Source organism: Bidens hawaiensis, unplaced genomic scaffold (assembly GCF_021521415.1).
Source record: "Bidens hawaiensis isolate Kalapana, Puna unplaced genomic scaffold, B.hawaiensis_p1.1 tig00013225_1, whole genome shotgun sequence".
NCBI classification, from domain to species: domain Eukaryota; kingdom Viridiplantae; phylum Streptophyta; class Magnoliopsida; order Asterales; family Asteraceae; genus Bidens; species Bidens hawaiensis.
The window spans coordinates 1-7,621 of record NW_027492115.1 but is presented as its reverse complement, the minus strand read 5'-3'; the positions used below and the strand labels follow the sequence as shown (position 1 = coordinate 7,621).

General features: G+C 35.7%; 1 pseudogene; it reads right to left on the bottom strand.

Moving 5' to 3' along the window:
- Positions 1 to 1,033: 1,033 nt before the first annotated feature.
- On the bottom strand, positions 1,034 to 2,474 carry LOC143543623 (transcription factor CYCLOIDEA-like; annotated as a pseudogene).
- Between the last annotated feature and the right edge of the window lie 5,147 nt (positions 2,475 to 7,621).

The window sequence follows — 7,621 nt, the reverse complement described above, 5'->3', positions numbered from 1 at the left end:
GTTCAAGATTAATATTATTTTTTGAGCATAGATCTCCTGAGAATGGAAAAAATGATTCATCAAAAGTGGCGTGTCTCGTGATGTACACACGTTGTGAGATGGGTTCTAAACACCGAAATACTTTATATTGGGTTGCATATCCAATAAAGATGCACGGTAATGAACGCGGTGCCAACTTATGTTCCGAATAATCTCGAAGATACGGAAAGACTCGACACCCAAAGGTGCGAAAATTATTGTAGTTTGGAACGTGGCCGAACATATGCTCAAATGGAGATTTGTCGTCAAGAATTTTAGATGGAAGACGATTAATAATGTATACCGCTGAGCTAAAAGCTTCAACCCAATATGAACAGGGTATTTTAGCATTGAACATCATGGCAAGCCCGGTGTCAACAATGTGACGATGTTTACGTTCCACACGTCCGTTTTGTTGAAGAGTGTACGGACACGAGAGCTTATGAAATGTTCCATTGTCTTGAAATATCTTTTTAACTTGATTATTAACAAATTCCGTGCCACCATCACTTTGGAAAACCTTGATTTTTCTTGAGAACTGAGTTTGAACAAATGTGATAAAAGTAGTTAAAATAGTCGCGAACATTGCCTTGCTGTGTAGCGGATATAGCCATGTGAACCTAGAAAAATCATCAACAAAGGCAACATAATATCGATAACCTTCATGGAGGTGATAGGTGACGGTCTCCACAAATCACAATGGACTAAGTCGAGAGGAGAGAGTGCTCGTTTCGGATTAAGATCAAACGGCAATTTATGTGCTTTAGACATTTGACAAGAAGAGCAAACAATAGGTTTAGGCAAAATGGACGTGACTTGCACTGATCCCGTTTTATTTAATAGTTTAATAACATCATTCGACACGTGTCCTAAACGATTATGCCACAATTCATATGATGCTTTATTTGTAGAGACAGCACTTAAGGCAAGATGATCTTGATTCAACACATAAAGCCCGTTGTCACAGCGACCTTGAGCCAAGACCTGCCTCGTTCCCCGATCCTGGAATCCCATAGCAACCAATTGCAATACAGCCGTTCAAAAAGATAAAAAAAATACCAATCAAACGATAAAGTAGCCTAGATAGTATGTTCGTATGTTACCACTATCCTGGACTTATCCACATAATTGTTAGAAATAATGAAACCTCCAAACCAACTTAATGACTAGGTTAAGCTTCATGATTTCTGGTTCAAGTTAATCTACCTAGATCCGTTTTACAATCCAGAAAATTGCTACAAGCGTAGAACACTTACCAAATGATGTATCAGTAGATCTTTGAGGACGGATCAATTAGGCATATTTAAGCTCCTTGCTCATCAAAGAAATCAAACAAAAGAACCCAACATCTACCAATATTTATAAATGCTAGTTTAAGAACATATAGGGATTGTCCAATTGATAATAAACTTCTTTTTCATATAATTAAATTGATTGCATACATCATATATGACCCTGATATATTGCTTATTACTGAACATAAGACCAATAATAATAACCATATTGGTAAATTTATCAATAATGAGTATGACTTACATACTCACAATACCAATCCAGCTAGATTGTTATTGCTGGCTGTTGGCTAACCTGAACCTGCATATATCATCCATGAAACCATCATGAATAACTAAACCAATGACTTATTCAATACTTATTGTACCTCCACTAGATCTAAATCGTTGCAAAGTCACCAGGCTGCTCATTAATATCTCCGAATTTAGGCAAAGCTGTGAACTTGGAGCTCGAATCGTAATCATTTTGCGATTCAACTGAATTCCAAAAGCTTGATTGAAGTGTTAAGTTTGAAGAACAACAGTCAACATGAACACTCTTTGGCTCAATACCAAGCTTTTTAAAATTCAGTTTCTCTTTAGTTCTTTCTCTAGCCCTTGCTCTTGCTACTATCTTCTTTCTCTTTCCTTCACCCACTTCTGCTCATCTGATCCAGTTTCCATGAATAAACCTTCAGATTGGTCAGTGCCAGAGGAACCTGGGGTTTGTTTCTTTCTTTCAATCAGCTCATCAATGGAGATCTTGGACTGTTGAAACAGCCTATCAAGGGTTTTGCTTGCTTTGTCATTCCCTAACAAATCCTGATGATAAAAGAACTTTTTAGCAACTTCAATTGACAATCTCACCCTCCGGTCTCTCCGTGTGGATCTTTCTTAGAAGCCTTCTTGTTCTTGAGTTCCGACCATAAACGATGATTATACTCATCACACTGTCGGTCCAAGTCCAGTTCTTGAACTAGATTGTGTTTAGCCTGAAAACACTCGCCAGAGAGGAAAGGGTTAATGTAAAGATCATCTTTTTGTTGATCATGAAAGGAATCGGAAGGTGGGAAGATATGTGGACAAGGGTTTGTTGAAAACATCATATCAAGAAACTAGATTCGAAAGAGACATTTGTTAGTTGTTTAATTAAAAAGATTCATTAGTTTTAAACTTTAAAAGCTATGGGGATAGATTCAACTTGAAACACTTGTATCTATACTTGTAATAGCTTTGCAGGTGAAGTGTATCTTCCTAAAAATAACATACTTCTGCTAATAATAAGAGGGAATGGAGTTAAGAAAGGGTACCATCAAACCCATGAAGATTTTCCTTGGTTACTTGTTTGGGGAAGAAAACAAATAAATATTGATATGGGGGATGTATTTGTACATGCTAGAAACTTTGGCATTTGTTTGTCATAAGTTATATATCATATCAGCATTTTAAAATGAAAACTGTATAACTTTTTTATGTTAGGCTTGTTGATAAAAACTACCAATGAAATCCATATTGGTTTATGATTCATTTACTTACATAAAGTAGGTTAGTAATACTTTAGAGACCATTTACTATTTCTAAAATGCATTATAAAGTGGATTTGTAACACAATAATGATAGATCGATCATCAATGGGTTACTCAAAAGGTGAACCACCCTCTAGTCGAACCTTGTGTTAGCCTTGTATCTCTAAAGCTTCTAGACTCACACATGACATCCTCGTGCTTCATTTCCTTAACTAGAATACATCAATAACCAAAACCCTATGTATGTAACATGTACACACTTTTTTAGTTCCAATTATTAAAAGTAAAAGTGTGAGGGAAGATCTCAACCAAGAAAGAGGCACTTGTTAACTTTTTAACTGATCCGCGTGAGGGAAGATCTACCCTGCGTCCTGTGGATGTTCTTGTGTTTGGCTGGGCAGGGGGTAAGCATGCGTGTGTTGACCTCATTGGGGTGTCCCCCGTTGGTGGGGCTAAGAGACAGTGGCTTCGTACCGGGACAGGTGGTTTTGAGAGCGGAGTCTAGGAAGGTTGCTAAGCATGAGACATTGTGTTTGGAGAATCAGCACGTGTTCATTCCATTTGCCTTCGACACTTTTGGATCCCTAGCTCCCGAGGCGGTTCGCTTCTTGGAGCGGGTGCAGAAGGTGATCCACAGTGACTCGTAGAGCCCGAGGAACCAAGGATTTATATTTAGTAGAATAGGCTTTGCGATTCAAAAGGGGATAGCGGCGCAGCTTGTTGCTCGCTTACCCATTATCCAGATGTAGTTCGGTTTGTGTTATATATAAAAGGATCAATATTATTAAACATATGTTTCACATGTCACTTCTTCGAAGTGAATGATTGATTTTTTTTATATGATATTTGGGGATACCTTTATTTTTCGTATTTGAGAAATCGTTATTTAAATTGTGTTGTTGTAAAATCATTTCATTATTTTGAATTGCTAGACCAAAAAGTTAATATAAGTCAAAAGTTAAGGTTAATGTTGTGATAAGTGTACAGTCCAGTTTCCAAGATAAGGGGAAGAGTTCTAAGATTTTCCAAAAGAAATTAGCATATGTAAACACCAGTGGGTTAAGAGCACCCACAACACTCACGCTGTGGGTGCGGTTTGTGTGACACAGAGGACAGACGAACAAGCCAAGTGTGACACAGAGGACAAACGAACAAGCGAAGAGAGAGAGGCAACGATGTGGAGAAAAGTCGGGTGATGAGGATTTGTCGGGTCAAATTAGAAGACAGGCAAGATGAGGGCCACCCCAGTCTTAACTGTTACAATGAATGAAAAAAAATATTGTGGGTCACCCTAACTAGCGGTACCTTTTAAAAACATAAAATCAAATATATTCTATAAAAGAACACACATACACAACATACGCCAAAATATACAACAAAAAATTAAAAATTTCTTTAAATTCTCGTACATTCTACCTCAAAAAATCACACATTCAACCATCTGGGTGAAAATCCATCCAACCTATCCCGAGCCAGTTCCCGAATCAACCCATGGGATTTGGTCAATTTCAACATCCCGTTTATCCACAATACCCACACACGAGCTACATGATGCAAAATCATCAAAATAATCAACCCATGGGATTTGGTCAATTTCAAAAACCCATTTATCATCCCGACTTTAAGACGTACGTAATTCATCCATCACCTCCATCTACTCAATCATTTGGAACCTCATTTCCATCCTCGATAGCTCATTCGAGTAGAAAGAAGAAGGAGAATCTCACCACCAGCAGTGGCAGATTCATGATGCTTTTTCTATGGGTTCATCTTTTTCGGCGTACAAATTCCTACAACCAAACGTGAAGTTTTTCAGGCCGGTTAGAGAATACTTAATAATTCGATATCATAATAAAACGATAAGTTAGTTTTAAAATTATGTAATAAAAATACAAGGTCATTAAAAATGAAAAATAAATTGTAATTAATGGTTGTGAAGGCTTGATGTGTGAATAAATATAGATGTAACCAGAATCGAAAGTGTTTTTCTTTTAGCTATTTAAACCCCAACTAATAATACAACGATGTTTACTGAAAAGAGAATTACAAAATCTGTTTTAGGCTCAAGGAGTTTACTAGCGCACCATCTTAAATCTTTTGATATGAGTTTGCTTCTATAAATCTTATGAGTTCATATAAACTTTTTTTATATTGTTTTGTCATAAAATTTAAAATTCAATGGGTTCCTATGAACTCAGTGAACCGTATTGAATACACCCTTGACCACTGGGTCATATTCTAAGACAAAAGTCACGACACATAGATAGAGTTTCGTCGAAGAAACACTTCTAGTTGGTGCTTACATTGATGACATATTCGTCTACTCGAACACTAGTAAGAGAGAAAAAAAAGCCATGATTTTCTGGGCTCAGGTATGTAGGTTCTAGATACGGGATCAAACAACTAGTTCTTGATTCAATCTCACTTGTAAGCTAACGAAAATCAATTACAAGCAACCAAGATCTCGTATCTTGTTTCGTTTGGTTATTTCCCAAAGTAGAAAGTAAGAAAGGATAAGGTTGAGAGAAATTGGCCGGATTTGGTTGTTTTTGTCAAAAAGGTTATGAAATGCATGTGCATGCTTCACTATTTGTAGTGAAGCCATGTCATGCTTGCTTTCGTTATAAACGACCCAATTGGATTTTAGTTACAAGGTCTCGGACCCAAACATTACAAGTATACACGGAAGCTAACAACATACAAGTATTAATAACACGAAATAATACAAAAGACTAAATTACAAAATATGGTCCAACAAGGTGCATAAGTATTTCCATAATAAAATTGGTAACACCCCCTGATCCATTGAAAATTTAAAGTCGCATTGGAACATAATGGCATGTCTGGTTGACAAGTTTTGTGAGTTATTCAACTTCAACCAAAAACAAAAAAAGAAGCGGGTGGTCTAATGATCAAGTCACGAGCCACACAAAAAAAAGAGTTTAAGGAAGACACGTTTCCTCCTTTTAGAGTAAAACATGTGCGGAATGTGGTTAAAATTGAGCCAAAATGGGGCAGAACTGATCCACCCTAAAAGGACGAAAACTTCAACTTCGGGGATACACCACATCAGCTTCTGACATGCATACAAGCATCCATGTAAATCTTGATAACTCAAATAATGAAGTATCATTCTATACGATAGATGAATTGAAGAGTTCTGGTGGACAACAGGCTAAAAGAAGGCAAAGGCGAGAAGCAAAGTAATAGAAGACCCAATTGTCGACAAGGTCATCAAGCAAATGCAAGAATTTTTGTCGAAAAAGACGACATCTATTGTTAGATTTCATGAGCAAATGGATGAAATTTTGTTTAATAAAAAATAATTAAACATTGAAATGATAGATCACTTGAGCATGGACCCGGACACGTTTAATACTGAAAACACGTTATGTGAAAAAATCATGAAAAATCATAACTTTGTGATAAATTTTATCTATTATTTAATGTGTGTTTTTTTAATCACCGACGTATTTTTTTATTTGTATGTTTAATGCACTATTTTTATTTTTAAATGCTTTATTGTTTAATTTTAAAATTATATTTATTTTAATACATATTTTAATATATATATATATACATATGAAATATAATAAATAAATTTGTTATAAAATTAACTAGATTGAATTAATTTAGGGGGGCAGGGGATGATGTGGTGATTTAATGGTGCTAAAAAAATAAGAAAGTAAGAGTTTGTAAAAAAGTTTGGAATATAATGTAGCGGTTTGTGAAAGTCTAATGTTATAAAGTCTCTAGGATCACAAGAGAAAGCCGTGTGAAAAAAGCATAGGGAAAAACAAAGAAAAGAGAACTTTTAATTGCTATATTAACAAAGAAATAAAAAAAGTTTTTGGGAAATACAAGATCGGTACCGGTATGGTACCGAGAACATCCATAGGCAAATTAACACACTTAAAATAAAAAAAACAAACAAGAAAGCAGATGTACTCGTATATCGTATAATAATTTTTTTAACATATTTAAAACAGTATTTATTTAGGGGGTGTTTGGGATTCCTTATTTTGCATACTTATAACTTTTCATTAAGTTAATAAGCTACAAAAGTGTAACTTAATGAACTTTTTCTCTCACAATTTAAGCAATCCCAAACATCTTATTACTTTTCAAAAAGTTTATAAGTTATAAGTTAGTGAAAATAAGCAATCCCAAACACCCCTCAGTTGGTAAAATCCAGAGGTTAGTAAACCTAAGCGTCACGACGGAGAGCTGACGGGTATTTGGTGCGTACCGGTTACGTCAAGGAACATATAAAAAAATTAAAAATATTTAATACATCTCATATTTGGTCAATAAAACCCAGGCGTTGGTAAAATCTAAGCGTTAAAAACCGATGCATTGGTAAACCCCGAAGGTTACGCCAACGAGTCGACGCGAATTCAGTCAGCATCGATTATGTTTTTAGGGTATTGTCCACAAATCATGTTTAAGTATTTTGTATTTGTTAGCTTAGTTCACTTATGTAATATTTACGTTTTAGTTTAGTTTGTTCTTGTTTGGGCTCGAGGCCATTTTGTACGCAAACCCATTGGACGTTTTATAATAGAATGTATGTGCACATGGCTTGAACTATAAATAGTGCAAGCTTCCCATGCACGTACCAACTCTTAACAATTTCAAACCAACTACTTTATCTCTCTACCTTATCCTTCTACTTACTTTCCTCTTATAGTAAATAGCAAACAAGATCCAAGATCTGGGTGTTGTTAGTGATTTCCGCTAGCTAACAACACAGACTGATCCAAGTTTAGTTGTGAGATCCATTTGATAGGACCTACAATTGGTATC